A 19,284-nucleotide genomic window follows, 5' to 3' on the forward strand; every position below is an offset into this window, starting at 1 on the left:
GTATGGACCTAACAGAAGCAGAAGATATTAAGAAGAGGTGGCAAGAATACACAGAAGAACTGTACAAAAAGATCTTCACGACCCAGATAATCACGATGGTGTGATCACTCACCTAGAGCCAGACATCCTGGAATGTGAAGTCAAGTGGGCCTTAGAAAGCATCACTACGAACAAAGCTAGTGGAGGTGATGGAATTCCAGTTGAGCTATTTCAAATCCTCAAAGGTGATGCTGTGAAAGGGCTGCACTCGATATGCCAGCAAATTTGGAAAACTCAGCAGTGGCCACAGGACTGGAAAAGGTCAGTTTTTGTTCCAATCCCAAAGAAAGGCAATGCCAAAGAATGCTCAAACTACCGCACAATTGCACTCATCTCACATGCTAGCAAAGTAATGCTCAAAATTCTCCAAGCCAGGCTTCAGCAATACGTGAACCGTGAACTTCCAGATGTTCAAGCTGGTTTTAGAAAAGGCAGAGGAACCAGAGATCAAATTGCCAATATCCGCTGGATCATCGAAAAAACAAGAAGAGTTCCAGAAAAACATCTATTTCTGCTTTATTGACTATGCCAAAGCCTTTGACTGTGTGGATCACAATAAACTGGGGAAAATTCTGAAAGAGATGGGCATACCAGACCATCTGACCTGTCTCTTGAGAAACCTGTATGCAGGTCAGGAAGCAACAGTTAGAACTGGACATGGAACAACAGACTGGTTCCAAATAGGAAAAGGAGTACGTCAAGGCTGTATATTGTCACCCTGCTTATTTAACTTATATGCAGAGTACATCATGAGAAACGCTGGTCTGGAAGAAACACAAGCTGGAATCAAGATTGCCGGGAGAAATATCAATAACCTCAGATATGCGGATGACACCACCCTTATGGCAGACAGTGAAGAAGAACTAAAGAGCCTCTTGATGAAGGTGAAGGAGGAGAGTGAAAAAGTTGGCTTAAAGCTCAACGTTCAGAAAACTAAGATCATGGCATCTGGTCCCATCACTCCATGGGAAATAGATGGGGAAACAGTGGAAACAGTGTCAGACTTTATTTTTTTGGGCTCCAGAATCACTGCTGATGGTGACTGCAGCCATGAAATTAAAAGACGCTTACTCCTTGGAAGGAAGGTTATGGCCAACCTAGATAGCATGTTTAAAAGCAGAGACATTACTTTGCCAACAAAAGTCCATCTAGTCAAGGCTATGGTTTTTCCAGTGGTCATGTATGGATGTGAGAGTTGGACGGTGAAGAAAGCTGAGCGCCGCAGAATTGATGCTTTTGAACTGTGGTGTTGGAGAAGACTCTCGAGAGTCCCTTGGACTGCAAGGAGATCCAATTAATCCATCCTAAAAGAGATCAATCCTGGGTGTTCATTGGAAGGTCTGATGTTGAAGCTGAAGCTCCAATACTTTGGCCACCTCATGCGAAGGGTTGACTCATTGGAAAAGACCCTAATGCTGGGTAGGATTGGGGGCGGGAGGAGAAGGGGACGACAGAGGATGAGATGGTTGGATGGCATCACCGACTCGATGAACATGGGTTTGGGTAGACTCCGGGAGTTGGTGATGGACAGAGAGGCCTGGCGTGCTGCAATTCATGGGGTCGCAGAGAGTCGGACACAACTGAGCGACTGAACTGAACTGAACTGAATATTCCATTGTGCAGCCATCACACATTTTGCTTTCCATTCACCAGATGATGGATTTGGATTCTTTGTGAATTGTCTATAGTATCTTTTGGATTGTCTATTGTGAATCTGCTATGAACATATGCTTGATTCTTGAATGGACACAATTTTTTTTTACAACCTTATTGGGGTGTTATTGATATACAATAAATCACACAAACTTAAAAGTATACAATCTGATGAATTTTGATGTATGTATACACCCCTGAAACTATTATGCATAATCAAGATAATGAGTATATACATCACCCCTATTGTTTCTTTGTGCCCCTCCCTTTGGAATCTTTTTCTCCCTCCTCCCCCAAGCCATCCTCAGGCAACCATGGATCTGCTGTCACTATAGATTAGTTTCCATTTTCTAGAATTTCAATTAAATGGTGCTTTGAGAGGGAAATCTGCTTTTTTTATACAGCATACTCATCCTGAGATTCCCCATGCCATTGCATATATGAATGGTCCACTCCTTTTCATTGCTGAGTTGCATTCCAGTGCATGGATTTATCTATTCATCTGTTGGTGGACAGTTACATTATTTCTACTTTTTGGCAACCACAAATAAAGCTTCCATGAACACTGTATACAAGTCTTTGTCTGGACATGTGCTATTATTTCTCCTGACAGCACATCTATAAGAATGAAATTGCTGGTCATATGTTAAGTGTATGTTGAACTTTTAAAGAAACTGCCAAACTGCTTTCAAACATGGTTGTACCATTTTACATTCCCACCAGAAGCACGTGAAGATTCTGGTTTATCTACATCCTTCCCAACGCATGGACTGTCAGGATTTCTTTTTAATTTTAGTCATTATAGTGGGTGTGCAGCAGTATCTCATTAAGGATTTAATTTGCATTTCCCTAATGACTAATGATGTTAAAACCCTTTTCATATGTTTATATGCCATTCATGTATCTTTCTGGTGAAATGTCTCTTCAAATTTTTGTACATATTTAAATCAGATTGCTTTCTTTTGACTGAATTTTAAGAGTTATTTTTTTCCTACACGTGCTGTGCTTAGTTGCTCAGTTGTGTCCAACTCTTTGTGACCCCATGGACAGGCTCCACTGTCCATGGGGATTCTCCAGGCAAGAATACCGGAGTGGGTTGCCACGCCCTCCTCCGGGGGATCTTCCCAACTCAGGGATCGAACCTAGGTCTCCTGCACCGCAGGTGGATCTTTACCATCTGAGCCATCAGGGAAGCCCAAGAATACTGGAGTGGGTAGCCTATTCCTTTTCTAGGCAATCTTTCCAACCCAGGAATTGAACTGAGGTTTCCTGCAATGCAGGTGGATTCTTTACCAGCTGAGCTACCAAGGAAGCCCCTTTTTCCTACATACTAATCCTTTATCAGTTATGTTTTGTGAATATTTTTTCCTAGTATGTGGCTTGACTTTTCATTTTCTTAAGAGTGGTATCGTCTGAAGAGTAAAACTTTAATTGTGATGAAATCCAACTTACCATTTTTTCTTTTATACTTTATGCTTTTTATATCCTACTGACTAAACCTTTGTCTAATCCAAGACACAAGACTTCCAGCTACATTTACTTCTTTACATGTGGGTCTATGAACCATTTTAAGTTGATTTTTGTGTATGTTGTAAGGTAAAAGTCAAGGTACATTTTACTTCATGAGGAAATCCAATTGTTACAGCACTGTTTGTTGAAGAGACTATGCTCTCCCTATAGGATTATCTTAGTACCTTTGTTGAAAAGCAACTGACCACATATGTATCTTATTTCTGCATATTTTGTTCCACTGATCTATATGTTTACCCACATGTAAATACTACACTATTTTTATTACTATATGGTAAGTATTGGAAAGAGGAAGTGTAAGTCTTCCAACTTTCTTTTTTCAACTTTCTTTTTTTAAAGTTACTCTGACTATTCTAGATCTTTTCCATTTCCGATAGACTTTAGAGTTTGTTTGCCAACTTCTATAAATACATTTAGACAAAAAGTCTGTCTGAGACTTTGGCAATGACTTTGTTGAACCTCCAGATCAATTTGGAGAAGACTGTCTCATCACCAATACTGAATCCTCCAACCTATAAACATAGTATATATTCCGACTTACTGAGGGATACTTCAGTTTCTCTCAACAAAAGTTTGTAGTTTTCAATATGCAGGACTCTTGTTAAATTTATTCCAAAGCATCTTGGTCTTTTGGATGCTACTATGAATGGACTTGTGTTTCCTTGGAATATCATATAAACAGAATCATACAATATGTGACCTTTTGTGACTGTCTTCTTTCACTTAGCATGTTTTCAAGGTTCACACATGTTGTAGCATGTATAAGCTCTTTGTTCATTTTTACTGCCCAATAGTATCATTCTGTTACATGGATGTACTGCATTTTATTCATCTAGTCATCAGCTGACAGTCTCAGATTTCTAAGGGATGATGATTCTTTTAGTAAGCTGCTTGAACTTAAGCTGTAGAATCTATCTTCCCCCATGAAGTGTTGCTTCTGATGTTTGCTTTGTTTTTAAAATTTGTAATTCTTGTTTGTTTTCTGACCTGGTTCCCTAGTGGTTACCTGTGTGCCTCCACAGAAAGCAACTGCGGCTCACATGATGTCACCCCTCATCTCCCTCTCTCTGCACCACTCACTTCACTCCCATCAATCATCTCGCCTCCTCCCATCTAAACAAGCCAGACATACTCCTGCCTCAAGGTCTTAGCATCTGCTATTCCCTCTACCTAGAACACTCTTCCCCCAAATATCTACAGGGCTCTTTCTCTCACCTTCTTTGGGTCTTTGCTCAAATATCGCCTATTTAGTGAGGCCTTCCCTGAACACTCTGTTTACAACTGAACCCTTCCCTTGCATTTCTTCCAAAGTATCTATTACCTGCAAATAGATTATATATTTTACTTATTTATGTTTTCATTCTGGTTTCACTTCAGTTCAGTTCAGTCACTCAGTCATGTCCGACTCTTTTGGAATGCTAACACCATGAAGGCAGGAAGTTTTGTTTATTTTGTTCATCCTGTAACACCAGTACCTAGAAGACTGGCACATAACAGGCACTCAGCAAATACTTGATGAATCAAAGAATCATATTCTTAAAACAATGCAGATTTGTATTAATTGATCCATACACAGCCCAGAAGGGTCAAAGCTAAAAGAATGTTGACTAATGGATGACTAAGCATGTTGACTTTATACAGGCCAGTCCTATCTATTGGAAATATAATGTATGCCACCACAAGTAAGTTATAATTGCCTAGCAGCTACATTAAAAATAAGTAAAAGTAAACAAGTGAAATTAATTTTAATGTTTTGTTCCATCCAATATATCCAAAATATTATCATTTAAACATGTGATTCATGTTCAAATGTTTAATTCATGTTTAATTCACAAAAATTACTAATAAAATATTTTCAGTCTTTTTTTTTTCACACTGCGTCTTTGAACTTTGGTGTGTATTTTATGCACAGCACATCTCATTTGGGACCAGCCACATTTCAAATGTCAACAGCTCCATGTGGCCACTGGCTACCACATCAGACAGCTCAGATATAGACCAAAATTAAATAACCCCGTTATAGTAGGGAAGTATCCTGTACATTTATTCACTGTATTCACCTGAGCATTCCAAAATAAGGTCCTGGTACAACCTCATAATTTCATAGTTTTGTCAAACAGGTTCAATGGATATAACAAGAGAACTAGTGGCTTTCATTCTGAAAAATAGTTTATACCAAATAATTAACTCAACTCTTTAAATTTCACAGAGAAATTCTGATTGGAAAGAATGAGTGCCCTTTTTTTCTAGTCTCTTTAATTAAGAAACAAAGTCAAATCCAGAGAGATTTTGTAATCTTATCTATATTATCAGGGGAAAAAAAACATTATTTTCAAATAGAAAGAACTTTTAAAATTCTATTTTCAAGAAACAAATAAGCATTTATTACAAGTTAGCCAAAATATATTTCCTGCTAAAATACAACTTTTTGTAAAGATCTAGTTGCATTTAAAAAATTCGTAACAGCTGTCTTACCAATATTTTTGCATTCATAATAAAAAGCTGAAATAAAACACTAAGGAAAAATTTAATAAGCTCTTAAAATTTTAATACATACAGTTAGGTCCTTAATATGATTCTTAAAAGCTAAACCATTATATGTAGAAAATGTTTTCATTAACTTTTTTATTATCAGGGGATTAATTTCTTCCAGAATCCCAGAATTTAAAAATATTCACTTATTGTAACTGTAATAATTGCCATCATTATTCGACAACAAAATTTAAAGAATCCAATTAAAATGTCTGATAATTTAAAACCTGTATGTTAAAAAATTTTCTTTTTTTTAGGCAATAAATTAAAGCAGACTACAGCATCTACTTACTCAGATGTTACAGGAGGTTTTCTTATCTTTTCCCATTAACTGACAGGTTTGAGCTCAGATCATCAGCAAGGCAAAGAGAAACTCCAGATGGTAAAATGTCCCGAACTCTCTTTACCCTGAAAAACATAAATAAAATGCCAGTGTGAGAAAGAAAACTCAAGTTACAACCAAGATAGAACTCTCAGGAGTGGCTTGTCTAGATAGGGAGTAACTTCTGTTTCTTTTTTTTTTTTTTAAGTGAGGGCTCACAACAAGTTAATTCACAGCCCTGGAGTTGTGGGTGACCTGATACAGCAATACTTGGTATTATAACTGCTCTTCTGTTTTAAGAAATCTCTTTGGGAGGAAGCCTAAATTAGCACAATAAAATATGCATCCTGTACTACAATCTGATGGTTTTTTCACTAGTCTGACTCTTCAACTGGAGAGATTAGAGATCTATCTCTAATCACATAATTTATCCTAAAACTAAGATACTTCTGAAAGTGAAAAGGGAAACTGTTGAAATTTTTTTAATCAATAAACTTTTTATGATACTATTTTTTCATAAAAAATAATGTACATCCAGTAAAGCAAAAAATTTAAGGCTCTTTATATTATATGAACACTTAAAATAGCATAAGTAGATTAATTATTCTTGGTGTCTATTCATGTACTTCAATCCATTTTCTTAAAGAGTCTGTCTCTGGTATTCTGTCATTGCTATTTCTTCTGTAAAGTATGTTTGGAAAAAAGCTTATTATTTGAAATTTTTCATCAAGTTACCACAATCTTTTTTAAAGTTTCATTTTATGTTAAGTAAGCTGAAATCACTGACATCTTCATCTAACTCTTCTCCATTAACGTTATTTTTGACAAGAGAATGTTCTTTTCACAGGTGCTGAGAAACCTGATAAGCTTTAAAGCACATTCTGCTAAGTAGAGGATATTCTCAGTTCTATTTTTTAATAACAAAATTGTAAAATCTCAGTCTATTTTACAGATACTATCTTTTTGCCTAAATTGGAGCTCTTTTCCCACTCTTGCCCCCTCCAATCCATTCACCATGACAGTGCAGCTCAGGTAGATTCCCCCCCACGCCCTCAGTGCAAACGTAACATGTAACCACCTAAAAGCTTTTTCAGTGGTTCCCCATTGCTACTAGGATATAATCTCAAATCTTAAAAGGCCCCCAAAGCCCAGCACAACCTGCTTCCTTTCTATCTCTTAGGTAGCTCTGACGACCTCTCAGGTCCCTGAAAGCACCAAGTTCTGCCCTGTCCCAGGCCTTTACATGCTCTGTTCCCTCTGCTTGGAATGCTTTTCTTCTTGGTCCATCTTGCCAGACCATCTTTCCTATCTGAGATGCCTTCTAATGTTACCCAATCCAAAGTACACCAAGATATCCTCTCTTTTTCTCTCAAAAGGAGTCCATACTTTTCCTATGAGGCATTCACTGAAATCTGTATTTGTGTTTTTAGGAGGCCTACCTCCACCAGGTGGTAAAAACTTCACCGGAGGGTGTAGATTTTTCAGCTGACTCACCTCCTAATCACTGTTCTTTACCCATCCCCGGCTTGATCCTTGGCACTTAGTTAACCTTCAGAAAATGTTTGATGAATGAATGAATGAAAGACTGAAAAGGAGAGAGGTAAAGGGAGAAAGGACAATCGAGTTATTTCAGCCAACCTGTTATCTATGACCAAAACAATTCATTATCCTAAATGCAACTACACCATCAATTTCCTCCTCTATACAGGATTATTTTCATCAGTGCATAAACATCTACACTTTCTTCCAACCTAAGAGAGAGACAGACAGACACACAGACACATACACACACCCTTTTCTTCTGACCCCATGTTTCCATGAATTAATTCCCCATTACTCTAATGCAATTTCACAGGAATACTCAGAAGGGCTGACTATTTCTGCTGTCTCAATTCTTTCCTCCTCTTCTTACTTGAGCCCACTCCAACCAGGCTTTTGTTCTGATTACTCCCCTGAAACTGTTCTTGTTAAGTCACCAATGACTTCCACCTTGAACTACCCAGCAGCCAGGTACTGAGGCAGGTACTTTAATGAATTCTCTAATCCATTTAAATAAGTTCATCACAGACACCTTTGAGCAGATACCATTGCTATCCCCCGAGAGAGGATCCTCTCTTTCTTTAGACACTTTCTTGCTTGGTTTCCAGGACATCATACTACTGGCCCTCCTCCTGCTTCACTGGCCATTTCTTCTGAGACTTCACATTGTCTCAGTCTCTTAATGTTAGAATGACCCAAGGCTCTCAGTTCTCAGATTTCTTCTCTATCTGTACTCCTCCCCTTGGTCATCTCAATGGGTCTCTCATCACTTTAAATACCACCTACAAGAGCCTAAACCTCTTCCCTGAACTCAAGGCTTGTATTTTCAGCTGCCTCTTTGACATCTCCCCTAGATGTCTACCAGACATTTCACACTTAACATCACCCCATGACAAAGCTGCTCATGTTCTCCCCAAGGCTGATGCTTCTACAGGCTTCCCCATGTTAGTAAATGACAATTCAACCCTCCAAGTCATCTCTGCCTTTTCTCTTTCCTTAACACCCCATTTCCAATCCATCAGTAAATCCCGTTGGCTCTTCCTTAAAAACATACCTAAATTCTGCCTATTTCTCCCTATTTCCACCGCCACTACTGCCATCCAAGCCTTTATCATCCCCATCTGGATTATTACAAAAGGCTCCCAGATGATTCTTTCCTTGCCTCACCACATACTATTCTCAAAGCAAAAGGCCATAGTCATATAGATAAAACAAAATCAGATCATGCCACTCCTTAAAACCCACCAATTGTTTCCCTTCTCATAACAGCAAAAGTCATTTTTCTTTTTCCTCTTCCCCCTGGAGAATTTTAGCTTCTTAGAGGAAATATTTTTTGTTTTGATCGATACTGTAACCCTCTGGTGGCATGAAAATGCCAGGGATATAACAGGTCTCCAGTAAATATTTATTGAATTTAAAAAAAGTTTGAAAACAGGACCAGGGTTAGGCAATTCAACTAAATCTCCAGATTCTACCGTTCTTAACAGAAGGCTCTTAAGAGAGCATGGAATATGCAGTTATAATTAAATTTTGCACAGTAACTTGCACACAAACTCTTAATATAATTTCATCATTGATGGCATATTTCCCACTGAAATTTTAGCTTCCTATATTATATGAATATTATTAACTTTAAAAGTTAAGCAGAACATTCTAAAATATGACATCTGGGTCTCAATCTCAACTCTCAAGACCAATTCCCTCAACTTCTACTGCAACTACCCAGCCGCTTCCTCCTTCGTGGAGGTATATGCTTACTTATTAATGCTTTGCTGTGAGCACTGTCTTGACAGTGGTCCTGGAACTCTCACTGTTACATTATTTGCTGCACTGTCTGTCAGGTGACCCTGTAGACACGCAGAGGCTTAGACTATCCTGAATAGCACGAGGAATAGTTACTGAGAGTCCAGCTATGAGTTTCTTTTTCAAGGTTCTTCTTTCACTTCTTGAGTATATCTATTAACTTTTTAACTCTCCCAAAGGCATTTCTCAGCCTGTAACCAACTGTTTCCAAGGTCTTTTTCATGAGTAAGCCTGTCTTCCAACAGTTTCATGACTCCTACAGGCTGTACCAGCCCACATACACTTTCATTTCCAACCCAGGACTCCAAGCTTCCTCTTGGCTCTTAGCAGATTCTACATAAGAATTATTTTATCAGTGCAGAATCTTTATGTGATAATTAAAATTCACAGAGAAACCTGGAGCAAGCTGAATACTGATATAATCATTCTACTCTTGATCACTGTTAGACCTTGTCTCATTTCACCAAAAAGTTCAAAACCATTTGCACTGTTTTTTGAACTACCAACAACCTATAATTGAATGAGAAGTTATACACTTTCAACATATGTCAGTCTTGTTTTTCTTAAGTATCACTATAAAACAACACTGCTAAAATCAGGATAGATCCCAACATGCTTAAAAACACATATTAACATGACCCAATATATGTATGGCTATCATCAGTAACATGAGAGGATGATGAACTAACATATATCAAGTACTTACTATGTACAGGCATTTTATCCTCATCATCATATGCAATTCTTATCATAATCTTGTATGATAGGTACATATCATCAGACTTTAATCCCCTCCCCACCCCAGTGAGTGAAAGTGCAAGTTGCTCAGTTCTGTCTGACTCTTTGCAACCCCATGGACTATACAGTCCATGGAATTCTCCAGGCCAGAATACTGGAATGGGTAGCCTTTCCCTTCTCCAGGGGATCTTCCCAACCCAGGGATCGAACTCAGGTCTCCTGCATTGCAGGCAGATTCTTTACCAACTGAGCCACAAAGGAAGCCCAAGGATACTGGAGTGGGTAGCCTATCCCTTCTTCAGTGGATCTTCCTGACCCAGGAATCGAACCAGGGTCTCCTGCATTACAGGCGGATTCTTTATCAACTGAGCTATCAGGGAAGCCCAGAGGCCTTCCTAAAGCCCAGTATCACATCTCCTTAGGTGCCAGCTACTTGTGACTCAACCTTAAGAAGTGCTTAAGGAGAGCTTGGTCAGTTTTTTACCAAAATGAGCAGCTAATAATTAAAACTGTTTTATCTGGTAAACATATAAAAGTCAACTTACACCTGTAGGACAGGATTAAGTGTTTAAAAGTTTTTTCAGTTGATTCACCCTAGCAGGTCCAAGGGATACAAACATTCTTTAAGGAAACTGCACTGTGATGACTACTGAAGTTTTTCATGGAAAAGATGAATAGTTTGTTATATTTGGCCTTTACTTATTTCTCTACATGGAAACTGTCTCTTAAGTTATTCTGTTACGAAAACTTGTATTAATGAGGATAAGCTCCTTAGGGGAAAAAAAGATTTCAAGGTTGTCCTTGACTCTTTAGTGAACTAGACTTCTGAGTTGGACAAGTCTAGCTCTTGAAATTCCTTGAAAAATGCTACTTTCATCCTTTACAGCATAAAAGCTTCACATTAATCTACAAAATAAACTATCTCTACTGAAAGCATTGTCAGAGAACTTGAGGATGAACAGAATAAAATCAGCACCAATACAAAAGCCACACTGATAACACTGAACATTCAGAGAAACAAACAACCGAATGGTGGTATTGACAACCACGGTTTCCGAAGCCCCTTCCCCAGCGGCATCTTCACAGCAGAGGAGCTGGATTCCTGGCTCCCAGAGCCCCCGCCCCACCCCTGCGGTGCACGCACCTCCCAGGCCGGGTTCCCGGGGCCTCCTCAGACTCTGGGGAGCCCAGTCCACGTGAGCTGCACTCCTGGGTCTTTTACATAACTGTGGTTGAAGATATTTTTCACAAGGTTCTTTAAACAAAGATTCACGTGATAAATTTCTGCTCAAGTTTAGTTCCAGGAAATGTTTGGTTTCTGCAGCTGTTTATATGCTTCCGGTTGTCAGGACATGAAAACGATATAATTCTGTTTCTTTTTCTTACTTGAGCAACTAGAAAATGTGAAATCAAAGATATTGCCCAAATCTCTCAGCACTGACAGATGGGAATACTTAATCCTTCCACTTCTTTTAGTTGAGATTGGTTTTACTTTTTTACAAAGTTACTTTACCTTTTTGGCCTGAAATGTATAAGTTGTTTTAAGTGTTTGCAGAAGCAAGGAAAGTTGCTAAATGTAAAACATAAAAGACATATATAATGTTTGACATGCTTAAGCATCCCAGAATAAAATTTAAAAACAGAGAAGAGACACTGAGAAGGCACAAACGCCCAGAATTAAACTCTCTGTTATATAAAAGATACAGAAGATTTCACAGAGAAACAAAGCAGCACTCTACCCTCTGTTTAAACCCGGTTAACCTGTTTGAATACTCAAACAGGAGGTTCTTGGTTGAACCTCCCTAGCAATACTAAAAGTCTGAAATTTTTACAAAGCATTTTAGCAAGAGAGCTCTCAAACATTATTTTGAAAAATAAAAACATTTTAGAAAAGTGAATTAAACTAGGTTTATGACAGGTGTATGTTTGAAGTCACTTCATTTGTAAAATAGTCCAAATTACAGGTGTGCGTTCTGTAACCATAATCGGCCAAGAACTGTTTCTAGTTCCTTCACTTCTTTTCAATACTGAGGTTCAGCTATAAGTCAATAAAGTAATAAGTGATAAAAGTATCCATCTAAATCTTGAAGGTATTTACTATAATTTTTATATTCTTTTCTCAAAGCATTTACAACCTATAAAAAGGCAGACATTATAGCAAATTATATGTTACAAATATGAAAATTCAAACAACAGAAAAAAGGATGAAATTATGTAGGCCATAAGTTTGGACTTACACTATCTGACTAATACAGCAAAAAGAGAGAGCCAATCAATTGCAAAATGCCCACTAGCCATGATGCAATGATATGTCTCAGGAGAAACAGAATTTTCCCTGGTATGCAAATCTGAGAAATATTTCTCTAGCAGATTACTATAGAATAATACACTGGGGTTTTTAATACTGTCCCTGACAGGCTCATATAGCAGTTTCTTAAAGCATACAACATACAGTAAAAACATAAAGCCCTTAGATAATCTGAATGAGTAAAAAAGACAGAAAACCTAGAGAGTCTGTCTAATACAACTTTCTGTGATGATATTCTAGGTATTCTCAATCTATACTGTCCAGTACAGTAGCTACTAGCCACATGTGAGCACTTGAAATGAGGCCAGTACAACCAAGAAACTGAATTTTTAATTACTTTTAATTTTAAATTTTAAAAAATTTTATTTAATTTTTATTTTAATAACTATATTATAAAGCAAATACCTACCCACTGGACCATACAGGTCTAAAACATTAGTTATCAAACTTGTTTTAGTAACAAAACCATTTTTTTGAGTTGGCAAACATACACCAAACCTAATATATAAAAAAATGTAAATGGTATATTACATATAAGTTCAAATTTATAATATTAATATAGTCAATGTGAATATGAGTTTTCCAGTGGGTAAAAACTAGAAATTAAAGGTTGTAAGTGAGAGTTATAAACTCAAATCAGTCTCAGTAAACACTTATTTCTGTATTTTGCTTGGATGCACTGTGCACTATGAGGGACTTACAGCTACACATTCTGAGCTATCCAATTACCAAAAGCCACACACAGCAGCCATCCACTCAGAAAGCATGAGAGGAAAACAGCCTGCCATCAGGGCAGCTTCAGGTGTTTCTCTTCATGCGAAGAGTCCTCCCAGAAGTTCACATGGCCAAACAAGAAGCTATTCTCTTGGGTGTTCAGGTGACAGCTCAGATGCAAGGAAATGAGAATCACAGGGTCACAATGACTTAGAAGCCTTCTGTCTCAAACAGAAACCAATACCTCAAAAATGATCCAGCCACAGCCTCCAGGTCCCCATGAATTTCATACCCATCGCTGAAAAGTGCCCCTCTCAGGGAAGCTCAAAGTTATTGGTTCTAATCAAGAATTCAGAGTTCACATATAGTTTCTCCCCGACCAAACACATTCACCAAATGAAGGTCATTTTCACCATTAGCAATGTTGCCTAGTAACATGGTTAACTTTCCCTTTTTATCATAATTCAGAGGAACTGAATAGGAAGTTCATCCAGGGTTACTTGTGTCCTGAGAGAATGACACTGGTTTTGTTAATTCTTTACCCACCTTCATGATTAAAAAAATAATAATCCTAGTATATCAAGAATAAAAAAGAACTTCCTTAGCTTCTTTCAAACCTGTAACAAAATCATATTAATGATTAAATAATATAAGTATTTCCTTTAAAAGCCAGGAAATTAGACCAAGAAGACTATAACTATAACTTCTGTTCAAGGCACAGTGGTCCTAATCAATGTAACAGAAGAAATCAAAATGAGATATAAAATTTTAAATGAAATGATAAAATTTCTCTAAGTGATAACTATCTATACAGGGACTTATGAAGACAAGATATTAAAAGTAATATAAAAACAAAATCATTAACGTTGCTAGATATAAGGTTAATATACAAAAACTAATATAGTTCCTAGAAGTCACAGAACATAACTTGGCAATTAACTAGAAAAAGCTACCATTTAAAATGTCAACTTAAGAAAAAAAAAACCTGAGTTCCTAAAGTGAACAGACTTGTAGCAGCTGCCTGAGGTATGGGGTTGGGGGAGTAAAATGAGGAAAGGGGTTTCAGGGTACAAATTTCCAGGCATAAAATGAATAAGTCATGGGGATTTAACATACAGCATGGTGACTAGAGATACTAATACTGTACTGCATATTTGAAAGTAACTAAGAGGATGGATCTTGAAAATTCTCATCATAAAAAAAAATTGTGTCATTAGATATGGCAACAGATGTCACCTAAACTTACTGTGGTGGTCATTCTGTAATACATACAAAAATAAAAATCATTACATTGTACAACTAAAACAAATATAATATTATGCAACTATACTTCAATCAGAAAGGAACAAGGAAAGGGAAAGAGGGAAAAGAAGAGAAAGAAAGAGAAAAAGAAAGAAGGCAACTAAAAGATACAAGCTTTCTAATTATAAATTTCCAGTAATGAAACTAACAAGAAAGTTATCAGGCGCAAAGCAGGAAATCAGAGTTGAGTAAATAAAAAAATATACCATGTTTATGGGTGAAGACCTAATTAATATTCTTAAATTGAGTGGAATTTGCACTATGATTCTAATAAAACTCTCTACAAGGTCTTTCATGGATAAGTTGGTCCTAAAATTCTTATGAAAAATAGAGCTAAGAATAAATAGCCTTGCCAAACTTGAAGGAGAACACAGGCGACATGCCTTCCAGAATGTTAGGTTTTACACTGAACCATGGTAAGTTACACAGTACAGACAAACGAGTCACAGAATACCTATAGAAAAAAACATGTGTGTTTGGAAATTTGATATTTAATAGTGGTAGTGCTGCAAATCAGGGGGGAAAGGATGGACTATCAAACAGTGGTGCTAAGACATAAGTCATCTATAAGGAAGTAAAATTAAACCCATGTTTTACACCATATAAAAACATCATCAGGCTAACTAAAGAGATAAATGTGAAAAAAAATCCTTGCTGTAATGAGGGCTTTTAAAAATAAGATACAAAAAGTAGAAATTGAAGTAAAAGACCAATAAATATTACTATGTTAAATTTTTTAAAACATTCTAAACAATAAAAGATTCAAACTTTAAAACAAATGAAAAAAAATCAAGCCATGGACTGAGAAAAAATAGTTTAATAACCAACAAAGTGTTAATTTACAGAATACATGAAAAACTCCTAAAAAATCAAAAAGTAAACATAAACCACTGAATTGATAAAACAGAGAAAAATTGTGGGTAGCCAATTAATCAGAAGGAAATCTGAGTGAAAAATAAACACAAAATGTCCACACTTAGTACAAAGAAAATTAACACTACAATGAGATAATTTTATATCAGGCTGGCAAAATATCATATAGTAATAAAAAAATTTTAACAGATTCAGCCACTTTGGAGAGCAATTTGGCAATATTTAATAAAGGTAGCGAAGCTCGTATCTGTGACCAAGCAATTCCATTCCTGAAAACGTGTACTAGAGAAACTGGCACACGTCCTTAAGGAGGTGTATCTAAGAGTATCTGTTAGCACTCTTTGTAACAGTAAAAAATTGGAAACAACCCAAACACAAATTAACAGGAGAATGGATAAACATATGGTGATACAGTCTTATAATGAAATACTATATATTTAAAAGAATCAAGGACAGCTATAAATACCAAAGATAAATAAATCTTACCAAAAAAACAAAAACAATGTTAGCTTCTACACAGCCAGTGATATAATCAACAGACTGAAAAGGCAATCCACAGAATAAGAGAAAACATTTGCATATATATATCTGATAAGTGGTTAATATCCCAACTCTGTAAGTATCTTCTACAACTCAAGAGCAAAAAAATTAAGAAATCTTCTATTTAAATAGATTTTTCCTTAAAGAAGACATATAAACAGCTAACAGGTACATGAAAAGACGTTCAACACTACTATCATGACGGAATGTAAATCAAAATCACAATGAGATTATCACCTCACACCTGTTAGGATGGCCATTATTAAAAAAAAAAACAAATAACAAGTGCTGGTAAGTATGTGTATAAACTGGAATCCTTGTGTGCAGTGACTGGGAATGTAAAATGGTACACTTGCTATGGAAAACAGTAATGGCTGCTCCTTAAAAAATTAAAAACAGAACTACCAAATGATTCCACAATCCCACCTATGGATCTTTTTTCAAAAGAATTTAAAGTGGGATCTCATAGAGGTATCTACACTCCCATGTTCACTGCAACATTATTCACAATAGCCAAGAGGTGGAAACAACCTAAATGTCCATCAGTGGGTTAATGAATAAAGAAAACGGGTTGTAAACATACAATGGAATATTATTCAGCCATAAAAAGAAGGAAGTCCTGTCTTATGTGTCATGGATGAACCTTGAGGACATTATGCTGAGTGAGATAAGCCAAATACAGAAGAACAAACAGTGCATGATTACACTTATATATAATAAGGTGGCTAAAGTAGTCAAATTCATAGAAGGAGGAAATAGAACAGTGGCTGCCACGGACTGGAGGGGAGCGGGAAATGGAGGTGCTGTTCAGTGGGTGCAGAAGTTCAGTCATGCAAGATGAAGAACTTCTAGAGCTCTGCTGCCCAGCACTGTGTGTAGAGTTAATAATAATGTACCACACACTTAAAATTTTAAGATGGAAGATCTCATGTGTTTTTCAGCACAATTAAGAAAAAATGTTTGAAATCATATAAATAATATTATATACATATATGTGTGTGTGTATATGAATATTTATATATGTATGTATGTATGCATGCTGTCACTTCAGTCATGTCCGACTCTTTGTGACCCTATGGACTGTCCTCTGCCCGTGGGATTCTCCAGGCAAGAATACTGGAGTAGGTGGCCATGCCTTCCTCTAGGGTATCGTCCCAACCCAAGGATTGAACCCGCACCTCCTGAGTCTCCTGCATTACAGGCGGATTCTTTACCCATTGAGCCACCTGGGAAACCTCATACATATGTAAGTATGAATATATATATATACACTTGTATACAAAGGCAGTAAGAGCATAAAAAACGTGTGGAGGCATTAAACACTAAATTCAAGACAGAGGTTTCAAACTAGTAAGGAGGAAGAAAGGAGAACAGGGCCAAAAATGCCAAATAGGAAGTTTCTATTTTCTCTGTGATGTTTTATTACTTAAAAAAAACAAATATTTTACAACTGATAATATTTAAACAAATATTTTAAAACTTACAGTGTTTGATAATTTATTTTTACTTTCAATTTGTTTTTCTGCATGTTTTAAATATATTACTACAGAAACATTTTTAGAACCTAGTAAATACTCAGAACATTTTCTTCCTTTTTAAGAAATGGGTATAGTTCATCTTCTCTAATAAAAAAAGATTCCGTGGGGGGAGGATGGATCTGAAATTGTATCAAAATTGAGTTTGTATGTGTGTTCACTCTTCGCAGAAGAGAAGCCACAGATTTCATCAAAGGGGTCTGTGACTCAAAATGTTGAGAACCATGGACATAACTGCTCATATCTGCCACTTTTCAGCAGGCAACAATAAAACAGAACCCCTAGGTACTTACCTGAAAAAAATGAAAATGCCAACTTGGAAAGTGAACGCTCCTGTGTTCACTGCAGCATTATTTACAACAGCCAAGACATGAAAACAACCTAAGTCTACAATGACAAATAAATAGAGAAAATGTAGTATATATACACACAATATAATATTATTCAGTCATATAAAAGAATGAAATTTTGCCATTTCTGACAACATGGATGGACCTTGAGGGCATGGTGACCAGTGAAATAAGTGAAGTGAGACAGAGTAAAACAAATACTGTATGACTGCACTTATATGTGAAATCTAAAAAACAACAACAACAAAACACCAAGCTCATAGTACAGAGAACAGACTGGTGGCTGCCAGAGGTAGGGGGTAGACGGGTGGGCAAAATGAGTAAAGGAATTCAAAAGGCACAAACTTTCCAGTTAGGAGAGCCCTGGGGATGGAATGTATAGCAGACAACCATACTGAACAATACTGTATTGCATATCTGAAAATTGCTAAGAGACTTGATCTTAAAAGTTGTCATCACAAGAAAAAAAAAATCTGTAAATATCTATGCTGACAGACATTATCTAATCATGTGATCACTTCCCAATACATACAAATACTGAATCATTATGTTGTATACCTGAAATTAGTATCTGTCGACTATACCTCAAAAAAAAAGAACCAAATCTGAATTTGAACCAAGCAATGTCTTCCTAACCTTTTTCTTAGTTCTGATTTTCTGTTTATATGCTCTTTTATTTTATGTGTGTTTGCTGCAGAGTTGCCTCAAACTCTCTCTGACAAAAAGGGCAAGCAATCAATTAAAAAAAAAAAAGAAACGCCCTTTAAGAAGTCCCACCAAATGCATGTAAAAAAATACAAAATAGAAGAATCATTTGGAACAAACATAAACACTGACACAGCAGCCTTGGATCAGGTGTCAAGACGAATGGTTCCATTTACTGACTTTAGCAGGAAGGCTTCACAGAGGGCAGGCTGTGTCTGGGATCTCATCTTCTTTTTGACCACAAAAAAATCAAATATGATTAAGGAATATGAAAGTCACAGGAACAGGTCAGAAACTGGGGGTGGGAAGTATATTGTTGAGAAAAACTTCCCCCAGATGATTCCTACCTTTTCCTACATCCCACCAGTAAAGCCCCCAGTCCCCGCTACAGTTGAGATTACTGAGTTGAATTTATTCTTTTAAATTATTCAATGCTTGACAAGTAAGTTTATTGAGCACTTACTCTATCACTGTCAGGAAGGGAGTATTTTTGTACTTCTGTATAGTTAGAGCTTTCCGGGAAAATTTACTGAGACCGCGGTTAAAGGACAAGCCTTAAAACCTAAAAAAAAAAAAAGACTAAAGAGATAGTAAAAGATTGGTCTCCCCTGACGTATGTGTTTACATTTCAGAAGGATGATGAAACTGGGGTCATGGAGACATTCCAGAGTTACAGACTCAGAGTCTCTTGTCTTAGGTTACTGACGTCAGTAATAATCTGTCTTGGCCTCAGAAACCCCATGTCTACTTTCAGGACAACATGAACAAATACAGATATTAAAAACTTATCAGTCACCAGGG

At 36.8% G+C, this 19,284-nt stretch overlaps 1 protein-coding gene across 17 annotated transcripts in view; it reads right to left on the minus strand.

Moving 5' to 3' along the window:
* Positions 1 to 19,284, minus strand: part of LOC145524549 (uncharacterized) — a 349,726-nt gene that overhangs the window by 291,946 nt on the left and 38,496 nt on the right. For 14 of the 17 annotated variants that reach the window (XR_014067656.1, XR_014067650.1, XR_014067651.1 and 11 more), the window contains one exon: positions 6,047 to 6,162. The gene's annotated coding sequence lies outside the window, so the exon portion shown is untranslated. Of the gene's footprint in view, positions 1 to 4,570; positions 6,163 to 11,300; positions 11,391 to 19,284 lie in introns of those variants that run through there. The other 3 variants (XR_014067653.1, XR_014067657.1, XR_014067660.1) reach the window with 2 other exon arrangements.

The sequence above is a fragment of the Giraffa tippelskirchi genome, chromosome 10 (assembly GCF_054371585.1).
Source record: "Giraffa tippelskirchi isolate mGirTip1 chromosome 10, T2T-mGirTip1v1.2.pri, whole genome shotgun sequence".
In the NCBI taxonomy this organism is placed as follows: domain Eukaryota; kingdom Metazoa; phylum Chordata; class Mammalia; order Artiodactyla; family Giraffidae; genus Giraffa; species Giraffa tippelskirchi.